The sequence below is a fragment of the Cebus imitator genome, unplaced genomic scaffold, assembly GCF_001604975.1.
Source record: "Cebus imitator isolate Cc_AM_T3 unplaced genomic scaffold, Cebus_imitator-1.0 Scaffold56, whole genome shotgun sequence".
Classification (NCBI taxonomy): Eukaryota; Metazoa; Chordata; class Mammalia; order Primates; family Cebidae; genus Cebus; species Cebus imitator.
In genome coordinates this window covers 2,052,801-2,061,461 of record NW_016107371.1, presented here as the reverse complement: position 1 = coordinate 2,061,461, position 8,661 = coordinate 2,052,801, and the positions used below count along the sequence as shown (strand labels likewise).

The following is an 8,661-nucleotide window of genomic DNA, read 5'->3' as shown; positions in this document are numbered from 1 at the left end:
AAAAAAACCCCCCCCCCCCCCAGATAATCTTCCTAATGAGAGGTTTGCTATCCTAAATTCATAAAGAGCTCCTACAGATAAATAAAAGGCAAAAACAAGAAAATGAGCAGAAGACTTGAAAACTGTTTGGCATTAACAGCCTAGCAGTTCCAGTCCCAGGTATGTGTTCTAGACTATGTGCTACTTGAACTGCCAGTCAGTGGAATGTAAAGTACCACACTGCCCAACACTGTTTTGGGGTCACATAGAGAATTTAAAAATTAAGTAACAAAGGAATGATGATTAGAGACGATCTGAACAAATTTTAAGGGATATGTATCCATCACCACCTGGGAGAGATGTACAGGGGCCTCTGAGGTATTGCAACTTATTTTGTTTTTTTGAGGTGGAGTTTTACTCTTGTTGCCCAAGCTGGACTACAATGGTGTGATCTCAGCTCACTGTAATCTCTGCCTCCCAGGTTCAATCAGTTCTCCTGCCGCAGTCATCCGAGTAGCTGGGATTACAGGTGCACACCACCAAGCCCAGCTAATTTTGTGTATTTTTAGTAGAAACGGAGTTTTACCGTGTTAGACAGGCTGGTCTTGAACTCCTGACCCCAGGTGATCCACCCACTTTGGCCTCCCAAAGTGCTGGGATTTCAGATGTGAGCCACTGCACCTGGCCAAATGTTATTTCTTAATAACCTACTTAACCTGGTCTTCTTTGTAATTACTGTATTGCACATGTATTACTATGTTTTCCTTGGGTAGGTAGGGGATAAGCAGGCAGTGAGCTCTGCCCTAAGGTGACCAAAATAGTGCGTCTCTTTAAAGGATTATTCCCTATGCTTGATTGAAACCAGGAAAGCTAGAAAACTTGAAATTAATATGATTATGTACTTGATGTTGTATTGTAATAGTCATCTTTAATGTTATTAAATTGCCAAAAGGGATGTAAATATTTCACTTGTGTGCAGATAAATACACGCTTTAGCACACACAAATTTTCTGCAGAAAATACGCATTTAATAGTCAAGACAACATTTTTAAGGGAGTCTCATTGTGTTAATTCCATATGGGAAAGTAATATTACTGTGAGAATTATGTATTTTGTTTTCTCATCAAGCTACATTTTAATATTTATAGTGAGGCAGTCTTTACACAAGCACTATCAGACTTAGCCTGTTAGGCGTGTTCCCTTTAGGATTTTTCACCCCCTTACATATTTTCTGTTCATTCTTGTTTTTCTCCTTTAAAACAATTACTTAGCAGTCACCTTTAGTTTTCTTCCTGTAGGTTTACTTAGTTTCTTGCAACCTTATCACCTGAAAAATAATTTTAGGGGTATGCATTGTGATTACTGGCTTTCTTATTGAAGCAAGCCTTGTCCTTGATTACTCGGAGTACTCGATGTAGGCTGTTGTTACTGTCTGTCACTTATTTTGGGGTTCAGGGTAGCAGAAGTTTATCCGATCTTACGATCACTCAATTTATAGGGATTTTCTTCCAATTTCAGTATGTAGCTTCACTCTTTCGTAGTGATTCAAACCTAGAGGCTTCACATCTATAGTACCAGAATCATTGTTTAGAATCTTCTAGTGCTCTTCTAGTCAATTACTTTTAAAGGTATTCTGTGCGGTAAGTAACGTTATTTTCTGTTGTAGGTAGAACTCAGAGGGGACTTAAACAACATTGTGTATTTTTAAAGCTGTGAACTGAGTGCCAAATCATCAAATGCCTATGTAAAAATAAAAGTAGAACTGTGCTTAGGCATCTTCAGAGTAACAGTAATAGTGTAAATTTCAGAATATCATTTCTCGTTTTTAATGAGTAAAAATCCTTTTAGAAAAATAATTGATGTATTAAGGTTGGGTTTCCTGCTTAGGTATCTCTGAAACAGTATTCTCAACCTTTCAGCTCTCCCTGTTCTACTTCCAGGGAGGTCTTCACTTCAGAAATCCAAGACTCATATTCATCCAGCTTGGTGTCAAGTGGGCTGTTGCTGCCAGAATTATCTTGTGATTATTTGAGAGATGTATCAGTTTCTTCTGAAGTACAATCAACTGTAGAAGCCTTTGTAGCAGGTGTGTAACAAGGCAAGTGCCCAGCTGCCGCAGCCACTACTCTTGGAGCTACCCTCTCGATGAACATGAGGACTCAGCGGCCTCATGAAAGGCTCCAGGGAGCAGTGTGTGGTTCTTTGGAGCCTTTTGTTTCTTTTGGCAGCTCTTCATGGAAAATGTATTAACAAAAACACCAATATGAAGGTGTGAATAAGGAATGTTACATATTTTTTCTTCTCAGTTATGAGTCTAAGAGGAAATTATTAATAGAAGTAGTGTTGTGGTTATAGCTACTGTATTAGTGTAAAGTAACCTGCGCTTTCTCAACCGTACATTAACAAGGTGGTTGAAAATAGCTTAAAAGTGCTTGTGAGTAGAGAATACTTTCTAGTGTCTGTTGATATTACTAGACATCAGAGCTTTTATTAAAAACAGATTTGCTGGCCAGGCACGGTGGCTCACGCCTATAATCCCAGCACTTTGGGAGGCCAAGGCAGGCAGATCATCCGGTCATGAGTTTGAGACCAGCCTGGCCAACATAGTGAAACCCCGTCTCTACTAAAAATACAAAAAAAGAAAAAGATGGGCCTGGTGGCGGACACCTGTAGTCCCAACTACTTGGAAGACTGAGGCAGGGGAATCACTTGAACCCAAGAGGCAGAGGTTGCAGTGAGCCGATATCACACCACTGCATTCCAGCCTGGATGATGGAGTGAAGCTCCATCTCAAAAAAAAAAAGATTTGCTGTTCACTTCTAATGAAGAGAAACTAAGATTTACATGGAGAAGATTTTTTTTTTCAAGTTTAACTAATTCAAGGTCCAATAGCACCAGAATATGTTGGAGCCAGTAAATAGTCCTGTTTCTGATATGTAAGCCAGAGTGGTACAGTTTCTTCTGGGAATTATTTTCACCCAGAATTTTAGGGAGAATGTTTGGTGTATCACCTTGGTTTGAGTCTGCATTCTTAGTGGAGAGTATGGAGATGTCCTGGAAAGAGTGCTGTGCTGTTTTGTTTTTTTGACACGGATCTCGATCTGTTGTCCAGACTGGAGTGCAGTAGCATGTGGTGTTTTGTTTTTTTGACACGGATCTCACTCTGTTGTCCAGACTGGAGTGCAGTAGCACTATGTTGGCTCACTGTAACCTCCGCCTCCCGGGTTCAAGTGATTCCCCTGCCTCAGCCTTTGGAGTAGCTGGGTCTACCGGCGTGCTCCACCACGCCCAGCTAATTTTTGTATTTTTAGTAGATAAGGAGTTTCATCATATTGGCCAGGATGGGTCCTGATCTCTTGACCTCGTGATTCGCCTGCCTCAGCCTCTCAGAGTGCTGGGATTACAGGCGTGAGCCACCGTGTCCTGTCCCCTGTGGTGTTTAAGATTGAGGTAGATTAACTTAGTGAATCTGGTGTAAGGTATAAACTGCTCACCCCTGACGCATGCACACTTAACTTTCATGCTTGCATCCTAGAACATGCTTTGTCTATGACTCTTGGTTTAACATATTGTTGCCAATTAACTTTAATACCGCCTGAAACATTTTAGCAAAATATTTCTTCACTTAATGCTTTCAGTAAGACATAAATGTCGGAACATAAACCTTTCTTTTTGTAACAATGGAACTGTAAACTATTTTTGCTAATATATTAAGAAAACTGCAAGCAGTGATCCCAGAGGTATGATTTGAGTTGCTTTTTTAGGACTCTCTCATTGAGATTGGGCACAACATATAGGAAAGACTTGAGCAGCCTACCTCACCTGCCTACTTATCCCTTTTCAATTTTTGGAAATATTGGGCTTCCAAGTGGCATTTTATTGGGACAAAGAGTTTGTTGCCTCAAGATGTATTAGAAAGTTTAACCCCAGGCATAGTGGCTCATACTGGTAGTATCAGCACTTAGAGAGGCAGAGGCAGGAAGATAGCTTGAGCCCAAGAATTAGAGACTAGCCTGGCCAATGTAGTGAGACCCTATTGTCCACAAAGAGGAAAAAAACACCTGTTGTTTAAGGAGTTTGTGTTTTACAGATTCTTTTGAGGGAATTGGCTTTTTCTTGGCATTTAGTCTTTTTTAAAATTTTTTTACTTTTCATTGGTTCTTTGGAACGGCCAGTCCTACAGGCCTTTTAGTCTTTAACAGTAGCTGATAGTTGAGCTTTGCATTCGCAGGCATCTGTAGCTTAATGACAGATACATTCTGAGAAATGTGTCATTAGGTGACATTGTAGTTGTTTGAGCATCATAATGTATGTACAGAAACCTAGATAGTACAGACTACAACACACCCAGGCTGTATGGTATAGCTTACTGCTCCTAGGCTACCATCCTGTATAGTGAGTTACTGTACTGAATACTGTAGACAATAGTAACACGGTGGTATTTATGTATATCTAAACATAGAAAAGTCACAGTAAAAATATGGTATTATGGTACCACTTTCATACATTTGATCTGTCTTTGTCAACATTGTTTTGCAACACATGACTGTACATCTGGATTGCTTGCATATCAAGGAAAATAAAAAAATTAGTTGAACATGGTGGCATGCGACAGTAGTCCCAGCTACAGGGACTGACTGAACTGAGGTAGGACTGAAGGCTGTTGTGGGAGGATCGTCTAAGCAGGTTGAGACTTCAGTGGGCTGTGATCATGCCACTGCACTCCACTCTGGGTGACAGAGTGACACCTTTACTCAAAAAAAAAAAGAAAAAAAAGGAAAAAGGAAAAATAGACCTACTTTTTCAGTACACTTCCAGGGATTTCATTACCAACACCGCCAAGTTTAAGAACTCCCCACTCTTTGTTGTGAATTCTTTTGTTCATTTGTTTCAGAGTACCTACTCTGGGCTAGGAATTTACAGCAATCCCAAAGCCTTCAAGAGGACATCAAAGGAAATAAACCTCCCTTAGAGCTTTATTGGTATTGGTTTTTGTTATGTTTTTTCTTTTAGAAATGGAGTCTCCCTGTGTTGCTCAGACTGATCTCAAACTTCTGGCCTCATAAAATCCTCCCGCCTCAGCTTCCAAAGTATTGTGTTCAGTCAACTATTTTATTATAGTTTTCTGTATAATGAAAGAAAACAAATGTTAATATACTGCATTTGTGGATTCAGGTGATCCTTAATCCATTTTGTCAAGTACTACCAGTATAGCAAATGAATTTTATTTCATTTTTCCAACAGAATGATTTTGTCACTCAGCTGGGACTTGGTTAACAATTCTGCTGTTACTTCTGAAGTGACAGTTCCATTTCAAAGATGAATAACCAAGTCCACAAGCATTGTATCTTTCCTTTAGAGGAGGTCATGTTTTTCACTATATTTATATTGATAATGCCACTATATATGTTAGCTGTTTTGGTTTAGCCTTCAGTTGATGTTTACAATTATTTAGCTTTTATTTTAAAAAGTCTAATTTATGGTGACAAGAAGCTGGTCAGTGGTTGCCTGGGGTGGAGTTGGGGATTTGCTGCAAAAGGGACATCATATGAAGAAAGGCTTTGAGTAGGCATGGTAATGTTTTTATACCAGTGTGAATAAACTTAGCATTTTTCAAGTATGAGTGAGTAATTCATGTGTCCGAAACGGGCTGATTATGTGGAGATGATAAAGTTCTTTTAAAGAGACTTAAAACTGTGTTGGATTTCCAAAAAAGGAGTCCTATGTTTTAACAGGGATGGGGTCTAGGGAAGCAGAGTTTTCATCTTGTTTTAAATGTGGCTTGATCGTTAGTGTCTCTAGAGCTAACCTACTTAATTATTCCATTCCTCAGTATATAAATGGGGATAATGCTGTCATTGTGGTGTTAAGGGTTAAGATAATTAATATTGAATAGATGAAATACTTAGAACAGCTGGGAGACTGCTATAAATAGGTTTGCTATTAGATTTAAGCTAGCTTAGCAGGCAGTAAGAGTTGAACCTATGAAATTACATGGTTTGAAAATATTTGAGAAAAAAAAATCTTTATCCATATCATCATACTACTATGGAAGAAGCTCTGAAGAATGTAGGTAGTCAGCAAGTAAGACTTGATACAGTGGGCCTGATGTTTTTATAAGTACTGAGGATCCTGAATGTTACGGGAAAATTGCTCTTCCTACGAATACTGTGGCTAGGAAATGGAGCCTTATCTTATACCCTGTCTGTGAAAGCTAAACCTTCTGTATTTGGCAGCAGTTGCCTGTGATGGTCTATAATCAATAACCAAAGGTTTTCAAGTAAATACCAAATACTACATATATGTTAGACTTAGTCAATTAGTTCTTGGAAACTGCTACTTTAAGCAAAAAGACATACAACAAGTCCTCAAATAACATTTCATTATAATGTCAAGAAAAAATGGTTTTGTTTTACCTCATTTGCTTAAAAGACACAGTTTGCAAGAAGCTATTGACATGAAGTGAGGACACAACTTACTTTTTTTTTTCCATTTCAATGTATTTTGTATCTATTAATAGTAGAATAATGAAAATTGGCTGCTATGCCAAAAAGGTTAGTGATGCCAAACCTAACAGGAAGTTTCTACCTTACTTTCTTATATTTATCTATTTAAATGAGTGACCTTTATGTTTTTTATTGTTCTTAGTGCCCAGCTGACTATCCCCCCAAAATTGGTGTTTTAAATTGCTTAAAATACATGTGTATTCTCAGCCTAAAATGTCTGTTTTCTGGGCACAGATTTACAGCAGTCCTGTTACAGCAACCTTTTGAGGATGTGCAGACTGTGATTTGACTTCATTGCATAAATATTAGATCTATTCAGATAGGCCTTAATTGATAAAAACATCCTCAACTTTTCAGTCCGTGCTATAGCATGAAAGATGTCCGATGAGTTGAACTGAACGCAGTTGGCTTATTGGAAACGAAGCTGTTAGTATTTTAAAAGTTAAAACTGAGCATTTGTATTTCATGAAATTTGACTAATACAGCTTATTAAGGACTGTTTTTTTTGGCAGCCAAAATGCTAACACTTTTAAGAGCCGTTGAAATGGAGTATACTTTGAGGACAGTGGCCATCGACCAAGGGTGAACTCTAGCTTGGGGCATTGGAGAGGGTGAAAGGGGGTGGTGGGAGGAATCAAGGACACAGGAAAGGCTGTACAAGTTTTAAAATGGGCTGCCAAGACAGCTGGACTATGCCCATTATTAATGTGGCAATCAGAAGTTAGTACCAGATAGTGAGTAGTATTCTGTCTGGTGGACTTGTTTTATCTCATTTATGTCGAAGTTATTTCCTAAAGTAACCTAAGTACCAGTGAAGTTCAACAAAGAAGATAAACCTATATGTCACTATGTGCTGCCCCAGGAGAATGAGTGCTCTGTGGGAGTGGGCAGGTTTATTTTACTGATTTCATTGAAGAGGGTTAGAATTTAGCTTAAAGCTTTTTTTAAAATCAGATTTCTTAGTAACTGGCTTAGGATGTACAGATACCTAGCTTATAAGCCTAGTTTCTAATTAGGTTGTTTTTCCATTTCTGATAACTGACAACTTAATTTTAGCTCTATTCTATCTAGCCATCACATAAACAGATGTTTTTAATTCATATGCTTTATGGGTGTGTGTTGTTGTTGTTGTTGTTGTTGTTTTTACGACAACCTATTGAAGAAATAAGGTAGTTAACTGAGGTTTAGAGAAATTGATGTGTAGATACTAGGAAATTATGCAGCCAGGACCAGGTCTTCTGACTCCTAGTCCAGTGATTTCACCAAAGCAACTTACCTCATAACATTGCTAACTCGATGTAGCTAGTACTATTTTAGCTTGAGGTAAGGCCTAGGCAGTCTGTACATCAAAGATTCAGATTGTTCTCTAAAGCCGTCCTCCACACTCATCTGTTTTTTTTTTGTTTTTTTTTTTTTAATTTTGTTTTTTGTTTTTTTTTTTTTTTCTCACCCACTTTTATTGCTTTTATTTACTTGGGAACTTTTTTAGGAAAGACAGGGGCTTGCTGCGTTGTTCAGGTTGGTCTCAAACTCCTGGACTCAAGCAGTCCAGCCTGGGCCTCCAAAAGTGCTGGGATTGCAGGCATGGTGCAGGCATGCCACCATGCGCATCCAGGAATTTCTGCAATTACCTGGCAGTGCTATTAATGTGGCTGACAGTATATTAAAAGTTTAGACTGGTATTTTGATTTCTTGGCTGCAGATATTTCACTAGCTTTCTTTACTTTTAAAATGGGTGCAATTATGTGTTATAGGAGCACAAAATAATATAATACAGATTGGGTCTGCAGCTCTGTAAATAAGGTGATAATATAGGCTTGTATTGTATTGTGTATATCTGTGACTCACTCCTTCAAATTATATTGACCTTTTTGGATAAATGTATAAAACATTAATGTATTTGCTTTTTTAAATGGGTGTTAAAGGATAATAATCAGGTGTTTCTGAAATTGTTAAATGACTGCATACATTTCTCACTAAATTAGGCACTTAAAACACTTTTATACATTGTCTATTGAAATAATACAGACTTTTGGGGCCGGGCGCGGTGGCTCAAGCCTGTAATCCCAGCACTTTGGGAGGCCGAGGCGGGTGGATCACGAGGTCAAGAGATCGAGACCGTCCTGGTCAACATGGTGAAACCCCGTCTCTACTAAAACTACAAAAAATATTGTTT

The 8,661-nt window shown here is 38.4% G+C and overlaps 1 protein-coding gene across 4 annotated transcripts in view; it reads left to right on the top strand.

Moving 5' to 3' along the window:
• AZIN1 (antizyme inhibitor 1) overlaps nt 1–8,661 on the top strand; it is a 39,665-nt gene that overhangs the window by 13,889 nt on the left and 17,115 nt on the right. For 2 of the 4 annotated variants that reach the window (XM_037738658.1, XM_017528916.2), the window contains exon 3: nt 1,920–2,065. The exons of the other annotated variants lie outside the window; for them this stretch is intronic. The gene's annotated coding sequence lies outside the window, so the exon portion shown is untranslated. The remainder of the gene's footprint in view (nt 1–1,919; nt 2,066–8,661) is intronic. 4 annotated transcript variants of the gene reach the window in all.